Source organism: Phascolarctos cinereus, unplaced genomic scaffold, assembly GCF_003287225.1.
Source record: "Phascolarctos cinereus isolate Bilbo 61053 unplaced genomic scaffold, phaCin_HiC Scaffold_4;HRSCAF=312, whole genome shotgun sequence".
Lineage (NCBI taxonomy): Eukaryota > Metazoa > Chordata > Mammalia > Diprotodontia > Phascolarctidae > Phascolarctos > Phascolarctos cinereus.
Genome location: NW_027555847.1, coordinates 226,351,096 through 226,378,779, shown reverse-complemented (window position 1 = coordinate 226,378,779; position 27,684 = coordinate 226,351,096). Strand labels below are relative to the sequence as shown.

General features: G+C 39.3%; 1 protein-coding gene across 2 annotated transcripts in view; it reads left to right on the top strand.

Moving 5' to 3' along the window:
• Window positions 1–11,357: 11,357 nt before the first annotated feature.
• Window positions 11,358–27,684, top strand: part of RNF216 (ring finger protein 216) — a 189,741-nt gene continuing 173,414 nt past the window's right edge. Inside the window, exon 1 of one of the 2 annotated variants that reach the window (XM_021008531.2) lies at window positions 11,358–11,488. The gene's annotated coding sequence lies outside the window, so the exon portion shown is untranslated. The other variant, XM_078152937.1, reaches the window with a different exon arrangement.

Below are 27,684 nucleotides of genomic sequence, written 5' to 3'. Positions count from 1 at the left end.
GGACCTGAGTTCAAATCTGGCCTCAGACCGAATACTTGACACTTACCAGCTGTGTGACCCTGGGCAAGTCTCTTAACCCCAATCGCCTTAAAAAAAATAACTAGGAGGTGGTGCTCTTTAGCCTGACTGAGCATAATGCTTCTGAGAGGTCCCAACAACACGTTTGTGTTAACTTTCAGTATACATTTAAAGATCTTAGTTTTGAGATCTCATATTCTCAAGAAGAAATGAGCTTATCATGAAGAGAGAGTGAAGGATGACAAGTGGACAACCATAGTACTTTCTGGTACCCAGAAATTGAGGAAAGTCAGAAGCAGTTTAGGTGGTTCTCCTGTGATGAATTTATGGGAGGAAGTGGATAAAGAGTTGCCAGGAATGGGTGGGTTGCAGTCTGAATCCGATGAGAGTGAGGTTCAAGCATTGCCTGCCATTCTCCTCATTTTTCCTCTTTACTGTAAAAATTCTTCCTTCTGTGCCTCTTTTATGTAAGAGAATTTTCCCCATTCTACCTCTCTCTTCCCCCTTTTCCTAGTGAATCCTTCTTTCTCACCTTTTCATTTTTTTCCTTTCCTTTCATTTTTTAAAATTCATTCCAACAGACGGTTTCTAACTGCCCTAATAGTGATAAAGTTAGGAATTACAGGTTATCATCTTCCCATGTAGGAATATAAACAGTTTAACTTTATTGAATCCCTTATAGTTTCTCTTTCCTGCTTATCTTTTCATTCTTCCCTTGAGTCTTGTGTTTGCATGTCAGATTTTCTATTCTGCTCTGGTCTTTTTATCAGGAATGCTTGAAATTTCTCTATTTCATTAAATATCCATTTTTCTTCCTGAAAGATTATACTCAGTTTTGCTGAGTAGGTTATTCTTGGGTGTAACCCTAGCTCCTTTGCTTTCTAGAATATTATATTCCAAGCCCGTTGTTCCTATAACATGGAAGCTGCTAAATCTTGTGTGATCTTTACAGTGGTTCCATGATATTTGAACTGCTTCTTTCTGGCTGCTTGCAATATTTTCTCCTTGATATGAGAGCTCTGGAATTTGACTATAATATTTCTGGGAGCTTTCATTTTGGGATCTCTTTCAGCTGATGATCAAGAGATTCTTTCAATTTCTATTTTACCTTCTGGATCTAAGATATCAGGGCAATTTTCCTTGATGATTTCTTAAAATATGATTTTTTTTTAAACTGTGGCTTTTGGATAGTCCAATAATTCTTAATTTTCTCTCCTTGATCTGTTTTCATGTCGGTTGTTTTTCTGATGAGATATTTCACATTTTCTTCTATTCTTTCATTCTTTTGACTTTGTTTTATTGTTTCTTCATGTCTCATGGAATCATTAGCTTCTAGTTGCCCAACTCTAACTTTTAAGGAATTACTTTCTTCAGTGAGATTTTGCACCTACTTTTCCATTTGGCCTATTCTGCTTTTCAAGGAGTTCTTTTCCTCAGTGAATTTTTGTGCCTCTTTTACCATTAGGCCAATTCTGTTTTTTAAGGTATTATTTTCTTTCTTTCTTTTTTTTTTGGGGGGGGTGGGTGGGTGGGGAGAGGTAATCAGGGTTAAATGACTTGCCCAGGATTACAAAGCTAGTAAGTGTCTGAGGTCAGATTTCAACTCAGGTCCTCCTGACTCCAGGGCCAGCACTCTATCTGCTGCACCACCTAACTGCTCCTGATATTATTTTTCTTCGGTATTTTCTTGTTTTTATTATTATTATTATTATTATTATTATTAATTTGTTTTGAATTATCAACAATCACTTCCATAAGCTTTTGAGTTTTAAATTTTTCTCCCCCTCACTTCCCACCTCCCTCCCCAAGACGGCACACAATCTTCTTCAGTATTTTTTGTGCCTCTTTTACCAAGCTGTTAATGCTCTTTTCCTAATTTTCTGGCAGCCCTCTCATTTCTTTTCCTAATTTTTCCTCTACCACTCTAATCTTTTTCTTTAACTCTTCCAGGAATTCTTCTTGGGCTTGTGTCCAATTAGCATCTTTCTTTGAGGCTTTGGTTGTAGCTGTTTTCAAAGTGTTATTTTCTGAGTTTGTCTTCCCTGCCACCATAGTAGTTTTTTATGGACAAGTTCTTTTCTCCCCCCCCCCGTTTGTCATTTTTCCAGCCTATTTCTTGAATTTGAACTTTATGTTAAAGTCGTTCTTATAGAGTTCTTAGCACAGTCTAGCATAAATGCCTGTTTCTTTCTTCCTCTCCTCGTTTTTCCCTCTTCCTTTGTTTTTGTTATGAAGGATAGCTTTATCCTTTTCCTGGAAGGAGGAGGAGGAAGACATAGAAGGGATATATTGGGGAAATGTAGGTGATACAAAATCAAAAGTTATCAATAAAATTTATTTTAAAGGAAAGGAAATTCTGTAGAAGAGTAGTGAGAACTCTAAACCCAGGAGTCAGGAGCCTTGATTTCTAATGGAGGATTCACCATGAATTTGTTGCATGATGCTAGACAATTCGTGTCCCTTTACTCTGACCTTAGGATATGGTTTACCTGAGATTTTCAGGAAAAATAAAATTAACCTAATTCTCTAATTAGCTTATGGGGTCTAGTTAGCTAATGGGCAGCTAGGTGGTGCAGTGGATAGAGTGCCAGCCCAGGAGTCAGGAAGAGTCATGCCCAAGAGTTCAAATCTGACCTCAGACTCTTACTAGCTGTTTGACCCTGGGCAAGTCACTTAACCCTGTTTACCTCAGTTTTCTCATCTACAAAATGGTCTGGAGAAGGAAACCGAAAGCTTCTCCGGTACCTTTGCCAAGAAAACCTCAAGTGGGGTCATGAAGAGTCAGACATGACTGAAAATAACTGAACAATAACAACAACAGGACCTAATCACATTGCCCTGGCCAACGTGCAACATAATCAGTGAAGTAGTATATCTGGTTGGTGTCCAGCTTAAATAGAAATGGGGCTACTAAACTGTGCATAAGGATCCAGAGAGCCACGTATTAACATTTTCTATGTTTTATTTTTTTTTTATTTTTTTAATTTGGTGAGGCAATTGGATTTAAATGACTTGCCCAGGGTCACACAACTAGTAAGTGTCAAGTGTTTGGTCTGAGGCCGGATTTGAACTCAGGTCCTCCTGGCTCCAGGACTGGTGCTCCATCCACTGCCCCACCTAGCTGCCTCCTTAATTTATTTTGTTAAATATTTCCCAATTACATTTTAGTCTGGTTCACAGTACATTCACACAGTAATTCTGGTACGCAGGGCAGTGTTCTGGGCCCCGTGCAGCACGATTGATACCTCTTGTCTAGAGCAGAAGAAAGCATGCTGGATTTAGAGGCAAAAGAGCTGGGTTTGAATTCTGGGTTGGATCGTTTCAATTCTATTTGATTTAATAAGCATTTTTAAGTAGCTGCTGAGTGCCCAGCAATGTGACAGGTACTAGAGATACAAAGACAAAAATAAGAGTGTTCCCTGACCTAACAGAGCTTATTTCCAACTGGGAGGAAACAAGAAATGGGTAAATACAAAATTTACACAAACTAAGTTGGGGACAAGGAGGGCACTGCCAGTTGGGGCTAGGGGACAGGGTGGGGCTCGATGGCACTTGAACTGAGCCTTGGATAGAGCTAGAGGTTCCTAAGAGAAATCAGGGGTGAGGAGGAGCAGAATCCATTCCAGCAAAGTGGGAAACACTGTGCCGAGGCAAATAAGGAGGAGATTAGGAACCCAGTATGGAGGGAACAGCAAGTATGCCAATTTGGGAAAATGTACAGCAGGCAGCAAGGTGGCACAGGCGTTAAAACCCTGGCTTTGGAGCAAGGAAGACTTGAATTCACATCCAGCCTCAGACACGTACTAGCCATGCGACCTTGGGCCAGTCACTTAACCTCTACCTTAATCCACTGAAAAAGGAAATGGCAATATGTAATATATGTAAAATGGTCCATGGGGGTCATAAAGAGTCAGATGTGAGTGAAGAACAAGAGCAGCGATGTCAGTCTCTCTTTCTTCTTCTTCTTCTTCTTCTTCTTCTTCTTCTTCTTCTTCTTTCTTCTTCTTCTTCTTCTTCTTCTTCTTCTCCTCCTCCTCCTCCTCCTCCTCCTCCTCCTCCTCCTCCTCCTCCTCCTCCTCCTCCTTCGTGAGGCAGTTGGGGTTAAGTGACTTGCCCAGAGTCACACAGCTACTAAGTGTTATGTGTCTGAGGCTGGATTTGAACTCAGGTCCTCCTGACTCCAGGGCTGGTGCTCTATCCACTGTGCCACCTAGCTGCCCCCAGGGATGTCAATCTCAAACAGAAATTGGAACCACTAATACGTACATAAGGATCCCTGTGGGCTGCGTACTGCTTTAGCTTTAAAATGTAATATTATCTATGTTTTATTGTATTTTTATTTATTTTTGTTTAATGTTTCCCAATCATATTTTATATAGAGAGCACTCTCTGGGCCCTCCTAGTCTCATGTTTGATGAAGAGTGCATGAGAGGCCATAATATGAAATGTCTGGAAAGACAGGCTGGAGTTAGTCAAGTCAGCTGCCAAACTCTAGCCATCTCCTCCACCATCATCACCTTTACTGTGGACCCAGAGACTTGACTGGTGAATGGCTTTCCTGGCCACTCTTCCAAAAAAGCCTCAGTCATACTTCATTCTCCCACGCAGCCTTTCCAGTACATCCCTTCCCCTCAATACTCCCCTCTAACCAAATCATATTAACTCTGCCACTGTTGAATGGAATGGGCCAACCGACTCCCCTTGGCCCCATTTACTTTCCCTATGACTTTCCAAATCAAGGTGCTTTCCCTCTCTGCTTTCTCCTCCCATTAGAAGGAAAGTTCCTTGAGGGCAAGCATTGTCTTTCTTTTGAATTTGTATCTCTGGTGTTTAGCACCTAGTAAATTCTCCATATATGCTTTTAAGATTCATTCATTTATCCTAGGGGCAATAGTGACTCGCTGAAACTTCACAGACAAAGGAATATCAGTCTAGGGGCTGTGTGGGTTACAGACTGGAGAGCCTAGGGATTGGAAGCTAGGAGATGAATAAGGGACAGCCTGTCCCTTTGCTCCATGTTTGTTTGGATTTCCACAAATTCAGATGCTAAGCATCTCTTCTTCTTCCATTTTGAGATAGATTTTCCCTTGCAAACAAACTGGCCCAGCTTCTCACACAATAGCTTTGGTTGATTCAAGGAGGTATACTGATAACTGTTCACACTCACTTCTGATGGTCTCTTTCCCTAAAGAAAGTGTCCTTATCTAGTTGACACCAGAACAAATGGGGAGTTTCAACTCCAACCCTTTCACCTTGGTCAACCACTCACCTCTTCTAAGCTTCATGTTTTTTTCACTTGTAAAACAGACATACTAATAAGTGCTTCACAAATTTATTTGGAGAAAATGTTTTGTAAAACTTAAATTACTATATAAATATGAATTAGTATTATTCTTTTTTTTTTAAGGCAATGGGGTTAAGTGACTTGCCCAGGGTCACACAGCTAGTAGGTGTTATGTGTCTGAGGTGGAATTTGAACTCAGGTCCTCCTGAATTCAGGGCCGGTGCTCTATGCACTGCGCCACCTAGGTGCCCCAAATTAGTATTATTCTTGAACAAATTTAGATACCTTTGCTTTAAGAAAAACTTTGTCCAAGTGTAGAATCTCTGATTCAATTTGATTTAATAAGCACTTATTAAGGATCTATTACATAATGGAGATAAAGGCAGCAAGGTATTCCTACATGGCCTAGGAATCAGTAAGACAGATTTAAATCCTGCCTTTGACATTCACGCTACTTAACTATGAGTAAATCAATTAGCTTCTCATTATCCCAGTCTAATATTTTGAAGTGTACTCAATCAAAATTCTCTTCCCTTCTCTCATCTGAATTGTGGTAGCTATCAAAATCTTAGCTCATATTCTCCCTCCTTTCTCAGGAAGTTCAGTACTTGTTCACTATCTCCTCCTCCTTCTCCTCCTCCTCCTTCACTATCGTCCTTAAACTAGGGACCTTAAAATCCACTTAGATGTTCTCTTAACATCTCTAACCTACTAGTTTCTCAGCTTTCTTATGAACGTAACTGGAGGAAGTTTAACAACTGTTCTAAATGGGTACATTATAAGTTTATGTTATTCAACCCTATCTGGGCCCTCACTGCAGAAAGGCAGTCCTCTCTGGGTTTTCTTTCCTTTCTTTCCTTTCTTTTCTTTCTTCTTTCTTTCTTTCTTTTTTTTTTTTAATTTTTGAAGGCAATTATTGGGCTAAATGACTTGCCCAGAGTCACACAGCTAGTAAGTGTCTGAGGCTGGATTTAACTTAGGTCCTCCTGACTCCAGGGCCAGTATCCAACTTCTCTGGGTTTTCTTGACGCTACTCTCTCATACCTGCCTGAATATTATTTCTCAGTTTCCTTTCCTAACTCATCATATCACAGCCCGTAACCATGGTTGTTCCCCAAGGTTTTGTCTCAGACCCTCTTCTCTATTCTCTCTCTGTTTTTTTTTTTTTTGGTGAGGCAATTGGGGTTAAGTGACTTGCCCAAGGTCACACAGCTAGTAACTGTCATCTACTCTCTCTTGATAACTCCATTAGCTCTCATAAATAAAACCATTTAGATGACTCCCAGATCTGTCTGTTCAGCCCTAGCATTTACCATGGCCCATCAGATTCCCAGTTATGCGTTGGGCACTTCAACCTGGATGTCTCAGAGACATGTTAAACTCAACGTGTACAAAAAAATCATATCTTTCTCCTAAATCCCTCCCTTTCACAAACTTCCTTATTTATACTGAGGGCACCACCATTCTTCCAGGTTTCCACATTCATAAATTTGGCATTATCTTTACCTCCTCTACTTCCCTCACTCCATATATTCAGTGGGTTACCGTATCTTTCTCTTTCTATCTATACAAATATCTCTCCTGTCTCACCCTTTTCCTCCATTTTCACAGCTACCACATTAGTTTAGGCCCTTATTACCGCTTGTCTAGATGATCATAACAGCCTCTTATTCCCTCTAGGATCAAATATAAACTCCTCTGTTTAGCTCCAAAAGTCCTACGCAATCTGGCCCCAAACTATCTTTCCAGCCATACTAGACATTACTTTCCCCGCTGGGTTCTGAGATCTGGCCTTTTCTCTGGTGAAGAAACACACCACACTCCATTTCTCATATCTGTGCCTTGGGACAGCCTATTCCCTGTGCTTGGAATATATTTTCTTATTACCTCTGCCTCATAGAGACCCTTTCTTCCTTTAAGATACGTCTCAAAGCACCATCTTCTTCAGGGAAGCCTTTTCTGATCACCCCCACTTCCCCCATCCCAACTACAACTAGTATTCTTTCTCTAAAATTATCTTAGATTTAACTGCTTTGCATTTAAACCTGCATATATTCACTTTATATTTATAACATTTATCTTTTTTTATGTGCGTTATATCTCCGCCATTAGAACATAAGCTCTTTTGGAGTAGGACTTACCGTATTCTTTGTTGTCGTATTCCCAGCCAGTTATCTGGTACATAGTTATAGGTACTTATTAAATACTTGATTGATTGACTATAAATTAGAGGGGAGGTGCTATCTGCCTTAGGGGAGGAAATTTACTCACTGGGAGTTCCTCACACTGGTGAAATCACAGGTAAGGGCCACCCCCCTCCTCAACTCTCTTTCTTTTCACTCCTCACAGCATTCACCCACCAAATGTATAAGGAATTGTGCTAGGCTCTGAGAATAGACAAAACCCTGCCATAGTTTAATCTAGAGATGTGTAGGGAGAGCAGTCTTTAGCCACTTCTTCAGCTCAGTGTCTAAAGCTGGATGCTTTAAAATATCCATGAGAATGAGCTCCTCCCGCTCAGATGGATCTCTCTGGGAAGGAGGCAGACGCTGACACTCCCGGCTCTGAGAATTCCGGAGCTCATTGTCCATTCTAACCCCAGCATTCTGTGGTTCTGTGATCCTCTCAACTCTCAAGAACAGGAATGGCTTCCAAAGACGAGGGCCATGCTGCGATGCTCATCTGTTCCTCTGCTGAGATCTGATCTCAGAGCCCCATCTGCTGGATACGTGTGTTCCCAGCCTCAGGGAAAGGCATCTGAATCAGTGAAGGATATAGAATACTTGCAGGCCCTGCTTTAAACAACCCCCCCTCCCCCCACCATGGCTTATCAGAAGAAGATCAATTAGTATCTGTTTACCTCTGTATGCTTGCACTGAACTCTTCCATTGATCGACTTCTCCACTCTCCAACCCTTGACAAACAGTTTCAGTGACCACTGCCCTACACCAGGGCCTGAGATTTGGCATTGATAGGCTTGGTAGATACACTCCCATATATTTTATCAATTCTGGAGTTATTTTTTTCCCCTTTACATACACTATTTTGCTGTTAGGGTTAGATAAATACTGTTTATGGCATTAAGGAAAAGTATATTTATTTCCATGATTTCTAGAATTTTTAACATAAGCAGGTATTGGATTTTGTAAAAAAATTTTTAATTATGTTTATAGTCTTCATTATATTGAACCAACAGGGCATTCCTCTTATAAATCTAACATTGTCCTAATGTATACTGTCTCTAATAAGTTGCTGTGGACTACTTGCTAATATTTTATTTAAAATTCTTCTGTCAATGTTCTTTAGGAATATTGGTCTATAGTTTTGTTTCTTTGCTTTGCCTCTCCCTGGTTTAGGTATCAAGATCATATTCGTTTTGTAGAAAGAGATTGGAAAGGTATCTTCTTAATATTCCAAATTTAGATAGTACTGGAATTAATTGTTCTTGTATTGCTTGATAGAATTCACTCATAAATCCTTCAGGTCCTAGAGTTCTTTTCCTTTGGAGTTCATTTATGACTTGTTCAATTTCTTTTTTTTCTGATATTGTGTTATTTAAATAATCTTCTTTTTTGTTACTCTGAGTATTTTATATTTTTGTAAGTATTCATCTATTTCCTTTAAGTTATCAGTTTTGTTAGCATAATATTTCAGTAAAATAATTTCTGATAATTTTTTTTATTTCCTCTTCAGTTGTTATAAATTCTACTCTTTCATTTTTGATACAGTTTGTTTTTCCACTCTGTTTTGAAAACTAGGTTAGTAAACTGTTCATCTCTTTTATTAGCTTTTTTTTTAAAAACAGCCCCTGGTATTATTTATTAATTTAATGCACTTTTTGCTTTTAACTTTATTAATTTCTTCAATTTTATAATGTCTGCTTTTTCATTTAGTTGGGATTTTTTTCTTTTGGATAGATATTTGTATCAATGCTTGCCTTGCTATCTAGCTGCTACTTATGGAAAAGGCAGTTATGAAAATTGAGCAGAGAGATTAATAGGAGTAATTTCATTTTGCTGGTGGTAACCAGAATGAGAGAGAGAGAGAGAGAGAGAGAGAGAGAGAGAGAGAGAGAGAGAGAGAGAGAGAGATCCATGCTCTTCTTTCACTATACAAGACTTGTCAAAGGAGGATAACCTCTGAACTCCTATAACATTATTACTCATTTGGCATTTAATCATATATATTATCATATATTATTATTTAACTTTTTTGTGAGTGTAAATTTTGTCTTTCCAATTTGATTACAAATTCCTGAGGGGTAGGGACCCATTTTAAATTATTTTTACTTCCTAATATCCTCCACAACTATGATGACCATATTTTCTATTTTGAAAGTTGGAATACACAATTTGACAATGAATAGCCTTTTTGCAAATCTCTATTAATCACTTTCTTTTCTTGAAGTTAGTACTAACTTGGAAAATCTTGGAGGTATTTGTCATTGTAAGAATATCACTGTCAGAGGGCTGGGGTCATAGTCATTACTCAAAAAGTTTTTGTAGAACTAAGTAATTAATCAACTAAACTTTTTAAAATCTGCAAAAGTTACACAATTTGAGTGAGATTAGTAGGGGAAATGACCGCAGATAATCTAGAAGAAAGCATAATGTTCCTATTGGAATTCACACGGTTAAGAGAGAGGCCTTTCTGCGTCAAGAACCCTAATTTTGTAGGAAATTCCCTGTGGGAAAGAACCTAGCACTATCTACATTTAGGTCTGTCCAGTGTGTGTGTGTGTGTGTGTTGTATTAGTACTGGGGTGGGGAACCTGCAGCCTCAAGGAGGCATGTGGCCTTCAAACTTCACAGAATAAATCCCCTTCATAAAAGGATTTGTTCTGTAAAACTTGGACTAAGTCAAAAGGCTGCACCCAGGGACCTAGAAGGCCACAGATGGCCTTGAGGCTGAAAAGTCCCTCACCTTTGTTTAGACCTTGCCCTGAATAGAACAATACCTATAATCTAGTCCATGTTGATACTGCTTTAATCATGTGACTTCCCTTTCTAAGTACCGGAGCGACATATGGCTTTATCACATTAAAGTCTACACTTCTCTGTCAGACTCTCAAATCCCTCTATAATGTGGCTACTTCCTACCTATCCCAACATATATCCCAAGGGAGCACATTGACATTTTTTGGTCCACATCTGTGATTTCACTGATGGACAGAATTCCTAGTGAGGGAACTCCCTCTACTGGCCTCTGCTTTACAATTTAAGCAATCTTAGAGGGGTTGGGTTGGGATCCTGAGAGATATAAAGTGACTTGCCCCTGGCTCACCCAGCCATTAAATGTCAAATGAGGGACTTGAATCCAGACCTTCCTTGACTCCATGTCAGACCCTCTATCCACCACGCTGAGGTGCCACCTGGCACAAGGGGGAATAGGTACTGGACCTCTTATTTCACTGGTCTAGTGAACTCCCTAAATGAGGCGATTTTCTCTACTAATGCAGGTTGGCATTTTTGCCTGGGACACTGAGAGAGAAAATAATCCACCCAGGTTCAGAGTCCCAAGCGGGACTTTCATTCAGGTCTTCCTGGTTCCAAGTTTCTAAATGAATGTCTGTTGAATGAATGAAACTTTGTCTTAACAGGCTAATCCTATAGAACCTTGGGGAAACTACAGAATTTTAGAGCAGGAAGGTTCAACTCCATCATTTTATAGGCATTTTGGAAACTGAGGCATTGAGAAGGGATGTGACTTGCTCCAAACCAAAGAACAAGGAAAAGGTTGAGTGAGTAGACATAGGGGTACGAGTGAGTAGAATGGTTTGCTTCCATCACCCCAAATCCTTAGCTCTTTCAAATTTTTCCCTTCCCTGCTTGCCCCTCCCCCTTCCAAATGGGAGGAACTTCTGGCGCTATCAGGACGCTTATTCCTTTAGTCTTCCCGCCAGAAGGTGGAGTCTATACCCATGGGGAGGGGAAAGAGGTGGGCCGAGACGCGGTGAGGGGGGAGAAGAGTGGAACCCTCTCTATGGTCCTGCTGACTGAGTCCCTTCCCCCCGGTGATGCTCTATGGTTCTTCCTGTCCCTAGTCAGAAGGGGGCGCTGCGCGCAGGCGCAAGAGGACGACGCGGCTGGGCCGGAAGGAACGCGGTGGTGCCTTTTGCTGAATGAAGTGGTGGCGGCGGCGACGGCGGCTGAGACTGGGGTCGGACCGGAGCTAGCGCGCCCTGAGGTGAGTGCCTGGTGGCCCGGCGAGGGAATGAACCTGGGGCCGCTACCTCGGCGGCTGGCGGAGGCGGCGACCGCCTGAGTGAAGGTGATTTCTCATCAGCGCCGTCGCCTCCATTAAACCACCCGGGAAGTGTGAGGGAAAGAGGTGGGTGTGGGGGGAGGCGGGCGGGGGGTCGGGTTTGCGAGCGGACCGACTGCGCCGGGGACCGTGGGAGAGCCTGGGGTGGGGGGAGGGGACCCGGGAAGAGGACGGACCGGAACGGACGCCTCGGGGACGGACCGAGGCCTAACCGGGGACTCTGGGGAGGAGGAGGCGGCGAGGGCGCTGGCGAGGGAGGCCGGCAGGCCCTCGGACGGGCCGAGAGCGGAGCGGAGGTGCCCGAGGCGGGGGAGCCGAGTGTGAGGGGAGGCGATCGGCCGCACGGCGGGCGCCCGGGCGCGTTCGGCGAGATGTGGGCTCAGACTTCAGCCGGGAAGGTGGCTGGGCAGGCTCCCCAATCTCCCCTCATCGTCTGCTTTTTTCTCCTGCCTTTCCTCAGCTTTCATAACCTCCCATTACCTTTCAGAGAGATCTCTAAAATTCGGTTTCTGGTAACTTCTTGGTCGCATTTTTTCCCCCCAGATTCAGCTCCAGGTTTGTCTCCAGGGTTTAAATACTTGTCATTCTTCTTCTTTTTCTTCTTTTTTAATGATTCTGGCTCTCACCAGATAATTAAAAGGACTGAAGGAAACGTTCTGTTGGCTAGGGGCATGAGAACTGGTGTTTAGGTTCATCTAAGCTTTATAGTTAACTGACCTGAAGCTTCAATAGAAAGCAGTCCCGGTTAGACTTTAATAGCAGCTTTTTAAAAGTTGAGTTGAGGTTGGAATTGATTTTCCTGTGTAATGTGACCATGAATTGCAAGTCCTTGGGACCTGGGGTTTGTGGGGCTCTAGCCATCCAAAGAAATTAAGATTTTTTTGAGGGGGAGGGAAGGGATGTGTGAGAAGGAACTTAAAATTTCTTTGGTATGTGGGGCTCTCGGAGTGGAAACTCAACTAATGCAGATTAGCAGATAGTCACATTTGCCTGGAGTACCTATTAGACTACTTGTGTGTCACAGGCCTTGAACTCAAGCCTGATTCTGGGGCCTGACCAAGCTATTTCTTGATTAATTTTCAAAAGTTGAATTTTACTTAAGTTTGGAACTTAAGTGAAATACAGGAATAGGTAAGTAAGTTGTGTAGTGAGAAGGGTGGAGATAACAATAGCACTTACCTCTCAAGATTGTTGTAAAAATCAAAGGTGATAACATGTAAAACAAACCTTAGAACTAGGATATATAAATGCTACTTATCATCATCATCATCATGATAAGAAGTCAAGAATCCTGGCATTGCCATTTTTGATGTCTGTGTGACCTTGGGCAAATCAATTAATTTCTCTGAATCTCCTTTTCCTCATTTATAAAATGAGAGGTTTGGACTAGATGATCTCTCAGGCCCTTTCCAGCCAAAAATCTACGATCCTATGAATTTAGGGTAATTTTATTGTTGGATAGATCTCTATGATAATTTGGGACTCCACTGCTCATAGTTGGACAGTCTATCTAGAACGTTCCAGATAGATCTGTATCATAATTTGGACTTTAGATCATCCATTGGACAGTCTGTCTAGAACAAGTTCTATTTTGACTAGGTCCAAAACCATACACTCCTGTCTGTTATAATCTATCAACTTTTCTGTAATCAACACAATTTTTAGATGTTTGGGCCTAAAAAGTTGGTGAAGTTGTGTTCATTAGTCTTAACCTGAATGCTTTTTGATGAAAGAAGCACCAACTGTAGTATGTTTTAAAAACTACAAAATCTTAAATAAGCTGTTGCATAATGTAATAAATGGTAAAATAATTAATGGTCATGTCTGCAGTTATCTAGCAGATTTGATTATAAGAAAAGACTCATTGAATATTTTTAGCAGGAAGTACATTTTATCTGTCATAATTTTAGTATCAATTTGTAATTTCAAAGGTGAAATATCTTGTAATTTAGATATGAGACTCTTTGCCCTTCAAACAGAAGTTTTCAAATTTGAACGAATGAATGAAAAAGTATTTATTAGTGATTATAATGTGCCAGGCACCGCTGTGCTAAGGTCTGGAACTCTTGTTTCCAACCTCTTCTACTGAAACTGTCTTTTTGAAAGTTGCCACTGATCTCTTCATTGCCAAATTGAATGACTTTTTATTGGGCCTCATCTTTCTTCACCTCTGTGCACCCTTTGACACTGTCAGTCACCTTCTCTAGGGTTTCGTGATACTGCTAGTACCTTCCCTCTGAGATTACCTCCAGTTTAGGGGGTAGGGAGGAAATGAGTATTTATATAACTCCTGCTGTGTGCCAGGCACTGTGCTAAGCCCTTTGCAGATACTGTCCCAGTTGATCCTCACAACAATTTTGTGAGGTAGGTGCTGTTTTAATCTCCCAGGTTTTGGTTTTTGGTAGTTGAGAAAACTGAGGCAAACAGGTTAAGTGACTTGCTAGGGTCACATAACTAGTATGTGTCTGAGACTGGACTTGAACTCACGTCTTCCTGAATCTGTGCCCAGTACTCTAACCACTACACTACTTAGTTTATCCTATTACATATTTTGTTTGTATGTAATTTTCATAGTGCCAATTTTTGCTTTTCTTTCTGTCCCTAGGAATTAGCACAAAGCCTTACACCAGGGTTGGGGAACCTGCAGGCTCAAGGCCACTTATGACCCTCTAGGTCCTCAAGTGTGGTCCTTTGACTGAATCCAAACTTCAGTCAGACAAACAGTTGCACTTGAGGACCTAGAGGGTCACATGTGACCTTGAGGCCCCAGGTTCCCCATCCCTGCCTTGCACTTAGTAGATATTTAATAAATACTTGCTGATTTGATACTGTTTTCCCAAGTTTTCCTTCTGCCTCTGACTTAGTCTTCTTACTTTGATCTTCATGCAGGTTATACATACTTTTTGAGGGATAACAGTATTTTTGCCTTTACTGGTGAATCTAGCTTTTAACACTGCTTGGCACACAGTAAGAAGTCAATAAGTACTTGTGAACTTGACTTGGGGATACAGATACAAAAGTGAGACAGTCCCTGACCTCAAGGTACTTACATTCTACTGAGGGAGACAACATAGATAGATATATAGATATGCACACACACATATATATGTATGTGTGTGTATATATATAAAAATAAGGTGGCAGTGGCAAGGGAAGGCAATATTTGGGGGAGGTTCAGAGATAACTTGATCCATAGAGTAGCCAATTGACATGCCCTATATAGGAATAATTAAGTAAAGTTGTGTTGATTTGACTATTAAGCCAAAACCAAAGTGTTAAAAGGTGAGTTGAGAGTCTCTGTATGATGGGCTGTTTGAATTTGTGCTTACTCATTAATCAGTATCTCTCTGCCCAGAGCGAAGTTCTTGGGCTGAGTGGATTCACTCTCTAGAGGTCCTGTTCCAGGTGGAAAGAGTGACAAGGAGGCAGTGGCAAAGTGGATGGCTGAGTGGAATGTGAAACCTGAATTTATGTTTTAAAATTATTTCCAGAAAGACTTTTAAACTCTTGTTGAACTTCATATCTAACTATATTTGCATATGTGAAGTTATTGGGGCTGTTACATAAGTTATTTTGGAGGATCCCGTCTTATAAAAATAAATGGTTTAATTTGCATACCTTTCAGTATCGATCAACACTTATTTGTTCATATGTATCTGTGCCAGAATTCATAATGTAGGAAGATTTCTTGACAGTCTTTTCCCATTTCTGGAATTCTCTTCACTAGTATTCTTCAGCTGGATGAACCCACTAGGCAGTAATAATAATTAGCATTTATATAGTGCTTTCATGGAGTAACAGAATACAGTGATATTCTTGTTTCTACTTCTTTAGGGGCAGAAAAAAAAGTTTCTCAGAAAGGGAATTCTAGAATTAGGCTTAGAATAGTGGTTATTACTATAGTGAAATTATGGAGTATGAAAAGGGGGGCAATCTTTTCTTAAGTATTTGTTGAACTCTTTGTTAGCTGTGGGTAACAAATCATATTTTTAAGTACTTCTAGTAATCTGCTTAATTTTAGTTATCTCAGATTCTGTTGTATTCCAGCTAAATTTGATGTGAAGAGACTTTTCTAAGTGACTCAATTTTCCTATTAATTTCCAATATAAAATTGGAATGCTTTGCAATTTGCCAATTCGGCAGCAGCATTAATAAGGTAATTAAGAATACAACAAACCTTTTAAAATGAAAAAATGAATATGCCTGAATTTTTCTGTTTATCTTTTTGTTGGAATGAGGAGAAAAGGAGGACTGATCTGGACTTGGGCTCTTCCTAATTTGTTTCTATCAGTGAATAACAATCACCTTTTCAAAATCATAACAATCGTCTTTTCCAAATTCAGTGATAGTGACCCTTCAACTACTCTGGTCATATTAGAAAAAGACAATACTCCATAGTCCCCCACCCCCAACTTAGAGGAGAGAAAGATGAAGGGTCATGCTGATTTCAGAGTTGAAAGATTCCTTAAAAGTCATGTATTTAAACCTGTATCTGAACAGGAATCCCCATATACACTCTCCTCAACAAATAGTTATCCAGGTTCTGTTTGAATACTGACCATTCTACTTTTAGATGTCTCTAACTTATAAGAAACCTTCCTAAAATAGGACAAAAATTTGTATTTCTGTCATTGATAGAACACTGCACTTCTAGTAATAACTGCTTTTGAGTCCTGGTCATGTTCTTGCCTTTTTTTTTTTTTGTGAGGCAGTTGGGGTTAAGTGACTTGTCCAGAGTCACACAGCTAGTGAGTGTTTTATGTCTGAGGCCAGATTTGAACTCAGGTCCTCCAGACTCCAGGGCTCCTCTATCCACTGCACCACCTAGCTGCTCCTTGTTCCTTCTTGTGTGATACTGAGCAAGTTACTTCACCCCTAAGCTTCAGAATCTTCAGTTGTACAGTGGTAATGGTACTTATGCTTCCCACCTTACAGAGTTTTTATGGGGAAAAATACAGCTTTTTGTAAACATGAAAACACTACAGAAAGGTGAGCTATTATTATTATTGTTATTATTGCTTCTACTTCTCCTGTCTGGAACTAAGCAGATCTCCTTCAAATGCATGGACAGCTCTCATGTACCCCTGAGTGTTCTCTTATCCAGGACCCAGACATCTCTAATTCCTTTAAGCAGCCAGAAATTGTTTGATGTCACTGGATTTGGATTCCTTTCCCTTGCAAATGAGGCAGACCCATGGGTGTGTGGAGGATGGGGAGAAGAGGAGATATGTGCGATGGGTGGGTAAACTAGTGTCTGTATATTAAAAGAAATATGGGAAGCCAGGTTATGTTAGTTTGTTAACTCATTTAGGTTTCTGATATTAATAGTAGCAAATAAATTTGCTTTTTGATTACAAAAACATCACTCAAAAACACACACACACACACATATACATATATATGCGTAGATTTACATACCATTGAGAGTAATAACTGTTCTAGTAGAATTGAAATGATGATGCTCACAATAGCCTTGTAAGATGAATGCTCTTAAATCTGAGCCTGTGATATTCTGGTGGAGCCTCAGCTGAGATTCATGCACATCTGCTTCCTACTGTTCATCTTTCTGCCTTTGGATCAAGTCAGCAAGCTAACGTACCTTCTATGTACTGGACACTGCTAGGCACTAGGGATACAAAGAAGGGCAGAACAGCCCTTGTCCTCAGAGAGCTCACGTTCTAATGCAACACCTAAAGTTTTATATATAGGATAAATTGGAGATAATCTTAGAGGGAAGGTACTAACATTAAGGATAGGTAAAGGCTTCTTGAAATAGGTGGGATTTTAGCTGAGACTTGAAGAAAAAACTAAGAGATGGACAAGAGAACAGAGAAATTCCAAGCTTGGCAGATCATCAGGGGAAATGCCCCAGGTTGAGAAGTGGAGTGTCTTGTGTTAATAGCAGCCAGGAGACCAGTGTCACTAGGTCATAGGGTATGTGGAAGGGAGTGAATTGTAAGACTAGAAAGTTAGGAAGGGGCAAGGTTATGAAGGGCTTTAAAAATTAAGAAAGAAAATTTTATATTTGATCCTGGAGGCAGTAGGGAACTATTGTGAATAGAGGACATGGTCAGATCCAAATTTTAGGAAGATCACTTAGATAGCTAAGTGGAGGATAGACTGAAGTCTGGGTTCCTGGAAGTTTCAGATAGGTCAAGTCTCAAGAACAGGCACTAACATAGGCCAGTGATAGATAGCTATATAGTTTCACCTGGTTGTTATAGAGCTAGTTTTATTTCTGTTTTTTAAAAAACATGTAAGCTTTGTTTTGACAAGATTTTTCGTCTTAAGTTCCACTAGAAAGTACTATCCCTCAAACAGTAAGCAAAACCTTAAATACCTTGATTGTATTAATAACTGACAATCATATCAGTTAATTATCATTTAGAATTTGTAAAATGCTTTACATGCATTCTCATTTGATTTCACAAAAATATGTGAGGTAAGTACTATAAGTATCATCCCCATTTTAGAGATAAGGAAACTGGGTTTCAAGAAAGTAAGTGACTTGCTTGTGGTCACCTGGCTAACATTCATTAATTATATATTTTTCATTTTTTCGTAGGCAAAAATAAATTATACCTTAATGCTATGGCATTTAACAAGAGTAAAGGAGAAATCATGCCACAGATGTATTTATTGTACAGTAGACATCTAAAGTGCAACCCTTTCTAAGAGCTGTTCTATTCCTGTAGTTGAATAATAAAAAATTTCATTTCTGGAATATATAACTAGAGGTCAAAGGTTGAGCATATAACCCTTTTGAAGTTCTAGGATGAACAACTAGTTATTTGAGAGAAAATAATTTCTATTAACACAGGGACACCGTGAGTATTAGTAATAGGATTGGAACCTAAGTCTTTCTAATGCCACATTTAGCTTTCTGTCCACTTATCCATGTCACTTTACACTTTTGAAGTTTACTGATTAAGAGAAATGAAAGTTGCATGCTTTAACTTTCATAGTATTGTAATAACATTGACTGTCGTACTGACCCCGTTTTATTGCCTTTTAGTTTTGTTTTATTTACATTGTTGTAGTAATTGTTCTTCTGGACATTTTCTTTACTCTCATTAATGCTGATTTTCCCGTATTTCTCTCAGTTATTATTCATCACTCCTTAAAATGCAAGAATATTCCATTTAGGTAATAAATTTAGACTTAGAAAGAAATCTGAAATGTCACCTGGTGCACCTGTCTCGTTTTACAGGTAAGCATACTGAAGCCAGAGAAGTGAAGTGACTTGCTCCTGATCGTAGAGGTATTTAAGTGCCACAACTTCGATTTGAACTTGGGTCCTGTGACTCCACAATCAGTACTCTTTCCCCTATTCCACCACGTTTGTTCAGCCATTCTACCAGTCACTGGACACATATTTCTATCTTTTTACTATCATAAATAACGCTACTATGAATATTTTTGAAAATATCAGGCTTTTCTTTCTGTCAGTAACCTTTTTAGATTATAGGCCCCGTGATGGAAACCTAGGATTAAAAGGCATGAAACAATTTAATAGTTTTTCTTGCAAATTGTTTTTTCTACTTGTTAGACCAGTTTGGGTACTGGCCTTTCCACAGCTCTTCCAAAAATTAATTTTTTACTATTTTTGGTAATTTGGTAATGAATGGGTGGCAGCTAGATTGCTCAGTGGATAGAGCACTGGGCCTGGAGTCAGGAAGAACTGAATTCAAATTTGGTCTCAGATATTCACTAGCTGTGTGACCCTGGGCAAGTCACTTAACCTCTGTTTGCCTTAATCTACTGGAAGAGGAAATAGCAAACTACTTCAGTATCTTTGTTAAGAAAACCCTGGGGTCATGAAGAGTTGGACATGACTGAATAACAACAATTTGAATAATGTGCAACTAAATTCTTATTGGCCTCCTAGAAGCTATAACAACAGCTGATTGAGCCTTTCACAGATTGTACGTTATCTATTTGTTGACATAGTTCATGACATGTTTTTGGAATATTTTTATTTTGATTAACCATGGTCAGTCAGTTTAGTGAACTCCTTGGAGAGAATACCTAGATAAGATTCTCCCATTGGTCAAATTGAATATTTGATTGAAGTAAATACAACACTATGGCAAGCCCATTTATTTTAGTTACTCAGTGTACAAGGGTTTCTCTTGGAGAGTGTGGGAAGGGGTGAGTCTTCTGCCAACCTAGAACTGGGTACATGGAGGTGAGGAACAGGTGTCAGTGGGAAAACACTGGACTTGGAGTCAGAAGATCTGGTTTCAGGTTCCAGCCCAGGTAATGTACTAGCTCTGTGACCTGGGTAACTTTGCCTAGTCTAAGGGTTAAGAACACATGGGGTTTGTGAACTTGTTTTAAAATATATTTTGAAAAGTACTTTTCAATATAATTAGTTTCACTCCTTATCCTGTGTATTTTTAATACATTTGAAAAAGTTGCTCTGAGAAAGGTTTCACCTTTCCATAGGTTTCACCAAAGTTAGACAAAAAAGGTTAAGAATCCCTGCTCTAGGCAGTGAAGAAAGCATTTTGTAAGCCATAAAGCATCATGCAAATGTGAGCTGTCATACCCCTTTGCTGCTTTTTTTGGGGGGGAAGAGGTGTTTTTGAAGGTTCAGAGCTGTCCTAGGGGGTTGAGGGGGAGGAGAGGGAATATAAAGAAGGGTTATATGTGAAGCCTCCCAACTGGAGTGAAGGGAGTTGGTGAGCCCTTTCAGACCTGGAGTTCCAGGGTTCCTTGGTTGGAGTACTCATTTGTTATTCATTTATTCACTCTACTTTGGATTATGGCTAGAGGAAAGATAAGTGGGACCTGGACCCTCCCTTTAAGGTACTTAAAATCTAGTAGGTACAGGTAAGAAAGTGGATGCATTTTTTTTTGGCCTGTGATATCACTGTGCCTAGTACATAATAAGCACTTAGTAAATTTTTTTTCATTCATTCGTTTGTTCATTCCTTCTACCATTACAAATCAGCAGCTTTCTGTAACTCATTCCCCACTGTCATGTTCTGACCAAGCACTCCAGCTCCCTTTCTAAATGAATTAATGAAAAAGCATTAGTTGCTTATTATGTGCCAAGCACCATGATAAGTTCTGGGGATAGAAGAACAAAAGCAAAGACAGTTCTGCCCTCAAAGAGCTTACGTTATTTTTTTTCCCCTTAATTTATTTTTCATTTTCATCATTCATTTCCATAAGATTTTGAGTTTTAAATTTTGTCCCCATTCTTCATCCCGTCCCCCAAGACAGTGTACATATTAAAGGAGCTTATATTCTAATAGAAGAAACTGCTCTTATAGAACAGTGTTGATCAGAGAGGGATATATTAATTTGAAAAGTTAAAGGGATTGGTAAATGAAGCTATAGGAAAGTGTATTGATATACCCCAGGCCTGTACAACCTGTGGCTGCAGGCTTAATGTACCCTTTCCAGTATCTGTGACAGTTGGTTCACTTATGATTCTAGGAGCATACCCTCTACTGTCCCCTTTCCAGTTCTGATTATGTGAAATTTAAAAAGATTTTTTTCCCAACCAGTTAAAATTAGAAGAGAAACAAGTAACTGGCGAAAAAAAATCTCTGTAGCATGTTTCTCTGGCAAGGGGTCATTTCCAGGAACTGATTCAAATATATAAGAGTAAACCATTTCTCGATAGATAAATGGTTGAAGAACAGGCATTCTTCAAAATAAGACATCTAACCTATCAACAACCATTTGTGAAAAAATGCTCCAAATCAGTAATAAAAGAAATGGAAATTAAAACAATTCTGAGGTTCTACCTCACACCCTTCCCATAGGAAAATGACAAATGTTGGAGGGGCTATGGGAAAACAGGCACACTAATGCAATATTGGCATAGTTGTGAATTGGTCTAGCCATTCTGGGTAGCAATTTGGAACTATGTTGAAAAAGTCACGAAGTTATGCATATCTTTGGCCTGTGCCCCAAAGAGACTAAAGGAAAATATGTACAAAAATACTGATAGCTCTTCTTGTGGTGACAAAGAACTGAAAACTAAGGAGATGTTCATGTATTGGGGAATGGCTAGACAAATTATGGTATATGAATTTAACAGAATTATTATACCACAAGAAATGAGAAAAGGAAAAATTTCAGAGACCTGGAAAGACGCTTATGAACTGATAGAGAGTAAAGAGTAAAACCAAGAGAAATTTATGCAGTAACAATATTATAAAGAAAAACAACTTTGAAAGACTTGAACTCTGGCCAGTGAAATGACCAGCTGTGATTTCAGAGGACCAGTGATGAAGAGAGGTGATGGACTCAGGATGCAGAATGAGGCTTATATTTTCTGATATAGCTAATGTGGGACTATGGGTCTTCTCCCACCTCCGCCTCCCTTTCTGTGCTATGCATATTTGTTACTTTTTCCCATTGATGGGGTTTTGAGGGGAGCTGTGTGAGGATGAAGAGGAATAGAGATAGAGTAGCAGAAAAGAAAGAAATGGTTATTTTTTCCTAATGCATAGAAGAAAAGGAAAGCCAAAAAGAAGTACAAGATATGCAGGGCAGCTTTGAAAGCTAGAGGTTATACATAATAGAGATCTTCAGCTTCATATAAAATTCTCATTTTCTGTTCTACACATGTAGAAAGGCCCATTGTATTGGTATTAAGTTCAGAATACAAAAAAATGAAATTTTAAAGTTGCTATGTAGAATATCACCTTTCTTAGAAATTCTTGGTGAACTGCATTGCTAGATCCATCTTAGGTCCTCAAGTAATAGACATGTGGTCTATCCCCAGATTCATACTTGAAGCTTTTTTAGCTTAGTAGTCAGCAAGCATTTATTAAGGCTTACTATGTGCCAGTCTCTAGAGTAAGCACTGGGATTCAAAGAAAGATGAAAACATTTTCCTGTATCCTCTAACTTCCCTGGCAGGTCATGGCATCAGCTTCTTGCCATGATAAGGTATCTGTGTAGGACTTTAGTGTAATACAAGCGTGTAAGAAGAGTATGAAGTGCTTTCCTTCTAGCCTTATTATATATTAATCCTTTAGACACACTTTACTGCCCAGCCAAACTGGCCTTCTTGTGGCTTTTCATATATCATATTCCTAACTCTATACGCTTGTATTAGCTGCCCCACCATATGTGGAATGTGTTCCCTTCTTACTTCTGCCTCTTGGAATCCTTGATTTCCTTAAAGGTTCATCTCAAGTGCCACCTTCTATGTAAAACTTTTCCTTCTGTTGGTTATTTCCAGTTTATCTGGTATATAGCTTGTTTGTATATAGTTTTTTTCATGTTATCTCCCCCATTAGATTGAGCTCCTTGAAGGGAGCTATCTTTTACCTCTTATCCCCAGCACTTAGTGTAGTGCCTGGCACATAGTAGGTGCTTAATAAATGTTTATTGTTTGATTGATTCAAACCTTTCCTGATACCCTTTTCCTGTCAATCACCTGTGTCTATTTTTGTGTCTACCTGTAGATGAACATTTTGCTCCTCCCTTTCTCCTTTTTCCTTTTTGTTTCTGTATCCCTAGCACGTAATGCAGTGTTTGGTATTTAATAGGTGTTTAATAAACAAAGGCTGCTTTGATTAAGAAAAGTGAGATACTTTCAGTTGATGAGTCATTCTTTCAGCAAGCATTAATGAACCACTTACTTTGTGCCAGGTGCTGTGCAAGTACTTAGGATTCAAAGAAAGTAAAAAGGTCCTTGCCCACAAGGAAATCACATTGTAATGGGAGAGACAACATTCAGAATATACAAGTTAAAAATGAATAGAAGGAAGTTAACATTAAAGAGGCTGGTGCTACAAGCTTGGAGTGGAGAGAAGAATCAGGAAAGATATCCTAGAACACTTGGTGCTTGAGCTGAGTCTTAAAGGAAATGAGGATTTAGGCATGGAAAACCACTAGTACAAAGCAGATGGGGTGCCATGTGTAAGGAACAGCAAGCAGGCCAATATGGTTAGGTCATGGGGTGCATAGAGGGGAGTAGAATATACGAAGATTGTAAAGGCAGGAAGGGGCCTGGTTATGAAGAGCTTTAAATGACAAAGTACTTCAAATTTAGCTTATAGAGGAAGGGAGGGGGAAGAAGGGTAGGCAGAGTTACCCTTCAGGAAAATCACTGGCAGCCCAACTGGAGGATGGTTTGGAATAGGAAGAGATTGGAGATAGGGAGAGCAGACTATTAAAATAGTACAGTCAAGAGGTAATGAGGGCCTGAATAGGAGTTGGGTGTGAGTGCAGAGAAGAGTAGGCATGAAAAGAAAGAGAAGGGAGGAGTTGACAGTGACACCTATTACATGAACCTGGGTGACTAGAAAGATGGTGGTACTCTCACCAGTAGTTGAAGAAATGGGGAAAGGATTTAGTTTTGGGGAAAAGAAAATGAGTTTGGGACATAGGATCATAAATTTAGAGCTTCAAACAACTTCAGAGGCTGCATTCAACTCTTTCATTTTACTGATGAAGAAACTGAAGCTGAGAAGAGAGGTCAAGTGACTTGGCCAGAGTCACACCATCAGTAAGTGTCTTGTAGGATTTAAAATCTAATCTAACTCCAATCCTAGTGCTTTATCCACTACTACCTGTCAAGAGTACTGGTCCAAAGGAAGTGGTGGCCAGGGAAGGGATGTTTTGGTTTGGGAAGTCTTTGGATTGGACGGCACATTTCCATAGACAATGGTTGTGTTGATTTGGTTGGTGGAAAGGGGTAGAGGTGGAGATTTTGAGGCCCTGGTTAAGATGCGGATGCATGATCCAAAGGAGTTCAAAGCTAAGTGGCTTAGCACCTTCCTGTTATGTTCTTTGGAAGTCTAGGAGAAATGGAATAGCAACAATAACTGTATTTAAATGAAATAAAATTTTGATTTTAAGATGACAGTGTCAAAAAGTGTTTTAACCAAATAAACTGAAATACAGTGGGAAGTATATATTTAAATGCATTGAGGAGCCCAGATCTTAGCCATGTGGATGTTCTTTCCATCTCCAGGCTACAATTCCATTTTAAAAATTAAAAAAAAAACCTTTCATTTTTATGTCACCCACATTTCCCAGTTTATGCCTGCCACCTGTCCAGAGAGCCACTACATATCACAAAGATTAAAAAAGAAGGAAAATAAAGCAGTTCCAGCAAAACTAACCAACGCAGCAGCAGAGGAAGACACTGATTCCACACCCATAGCCCCCTGCCTCATAAAAGAAGGGAGGGATGTGTGTTCTTATATGTCTCCATTGGAGGGTCAGGCTTGGTCATTATAATTATACAGAATTAGTTTTTTCCATTTATATTATTGCAATTGTTTATTAGTTTACTGGTTCTACTTGCTTCACTTCATATTAATTTACATAAGTCCCTGTATTTCTCTCCATATTCATCATTTTTTATAGTGCAGTAATATTCCATGATTTTTGACTCCTCATCCTCTACAATGAGTCCACATGTCTTAAATCTTTCCCAGAGCACTTTTTTTTTTAAACATTGTATGAGTAGCAGAGCAGTACTGAGGATTTTTATCTGGTCACTATTTCTGTGTGACCAGTTCACCTCCTTATCTTGTTATTAATATCCTTGTTGATGTCTTTTATACCACTTGAACTATGCCTCTTTTTCCTTGCAATTTGATGTTATCTGCATTTTTAACTATATAGCAATGCCAGAAGGTTGGTTTTGTTTTGGTTTTTTTTTAAATAGATGGACTTTTGTGGCCTCAGGCAGCTTGGAATCATTAAAAACACTACAGAGACTCCCACATTTACCTCAGGTGAAACTCTTACTTGAATTCTGGCCCCTAGTTTCTTGTTCAAGTTTCTAGGCCCATCTAATATGTATATACTAAATAACTTGCATGATTCTCTCCCCATCCATGTTACTTGGGCAATAGGCATTTTTTTCTATTGTAGAAAATCTCTAAAAACCTGTGTTTTTTCTTATTTTCATTAAGGTTATTCTTTCTATATACATGAGGTAGCTAGTTGGCACAGTAGATAGAGTGCTGGGCCTGGAGTCAGGAAGACTAATTTTCCAGAGTTCAAATCTGGTCTCAAATGCATGCCCCTATTTGGGATTTTCTTGGCAAAGATACTGGAGTAGTAATGCATTTTCTTCTCCAGCTCATTTTACAGATGAGAAAACTGAGGCAAATGGGGTTAAGGGACTTGCCTAGTGTCACACAGCTAGTAAGTGTCTGAGGCCAGATTTAAACTCAGGAAAAGGAGTCTTCCTGACTCCAAGCCAGGCACTCTATCTGCTGCACCACCTAGCTGCCCATATCATGCTTGACTCTACATGTCTGTAAACAGAAGTTTTGTTTTTACTTAGCATATCAAGTATTGAGGTAGTAGAATTCAAATGTGGTGAGATCCATTATTGTTACCAATGATCACTGAAACTCTGGGAAGCACTTAATTAGTTAAAAGTGTCAACAAGCTTTAGTTTTAAAAAAATTTTATTGATGTCTTTTGTTTTTACATCACCTTTTTCAAATATTACTTCTATTCCCTTTTTGAGTCATGCCTTCTAACACAGAATTTTTAAAAAGCAAATAAAAGCAACCTAGGAAAAGCAACCAACACGCTTTATCAACTGTTGGACAGCACAGTTTCACATCCATAGTTGTCCCACACCTCTTTGAACAAGGTAAAGAAGTACATTTTCTCAGATATTTTCTAGGGCCAAGCTTCTTGATCATATGATTACTGGGCTTGCCTTCCTCCCTCCCTCAGTATTTTCTTTTGAGATATAAAAATGGAGAACGCAAGTTCCTCAGTACCAAAGGCTTTCTTAGGGATATAAAGAGGTCCTATCTGTGGCGTTTAAAGAGTTCGAAAGACATAATTTCTGGGTAATTAGTCATTTTATTAATAATGCCAGCATTTTAATAAAAAGAGGTCAGTGGCACTCTTGCCCTTGGGTGTTCCTGAGGGTGGCAATCTGATTGGTTAGCAGTTAATGAGAGATGGACTTTGCAAAGAGAAGTGAGCTCACTCCAATGAGGAGCTGGGAATGATACTATGTCCCTCTTAGAGAGGAACTATCCCTATATCCAGCCTACCCTCCAGCCTTGGGCAATCTAGATAAAAGGATCTATTTCCACCTTAGAATTCACCTTAGAGATTCCTTGTAAGTTTTGGTGGGGTCTGACCAGGATTGAATAGTTAATTCAATGTTCTTTAAGAGACTGAACTTCAAAATGGGGACTATAGAAAAAGGGTGAACCTGGGTCTCTCCAAATCATTGGTTATTATTATTATTAAAATTAATTATTTCAATTTATTGAAAATAATCATTTCTTTCATACTTTATAACTCTAGATGGGCTACATATTATATCAACTTTTAAAAATTGTTCAGACATTTTAAGGTACGATCAATTTGTTATGTATTCTTATCAATCAGATGGCATGGTTGTAGTCTAAGATTAACTTCTAATACCAATCTTCGTCAAAAACTTTAATATTATTATTACATAATTTAATTTTTCAAATATAACCAAAAAACCTTCCTGTGGGGCATATAAATTGTAGAATCAGAAAACCTTTCGTGAGTGACATCCACATGTCCATAATGTCATTGAACAGTGACTGAGTCCTGTGGATTTGTTTTTTTAAAAAAGGGAGGGATTTATTATTTAGAACTAGATCATTGCCATCGGAAATTACAGAATGATTATTCTTAAGAAGACAGACTTAATGAACAGTGTAGTTTGTACAAGGAAATAGTTGAAACTGTGCCAGTATGTACTACAGGTTGAAAAAATTTAGCATCTACTAACTACCTTTAAAATCAACAAGTAGCCAAAATTAGCCATCAAAGCTAACCATAAACTAACCTACAGATACAGACCCTGTCAAACTAATCTTGAGAATAGTATTTGAAAACAGTGCTGATTATTCCACATTGTTATCATTACAACACATTGTTATATCAGATTGTTGGTGTTGAGTCTTTTTAGTCTTATCTGACTCTTTGTGAACTATTTGAGGTTTTCTTGGCAGAGATACTGAAGTGGTTTGTCATTTCCTTCTCCAGCTCATTTTACAGAAGAAGAAACTGAGGCAAACAGGGTTAAGTGACTTGCCCAGGAACCCACAGCTAGTAAGTTTCTGAGGCTGGCTGGAACTCATTAGGATGAGTCTTCCTGATTCCAAGCCCAGTGATCT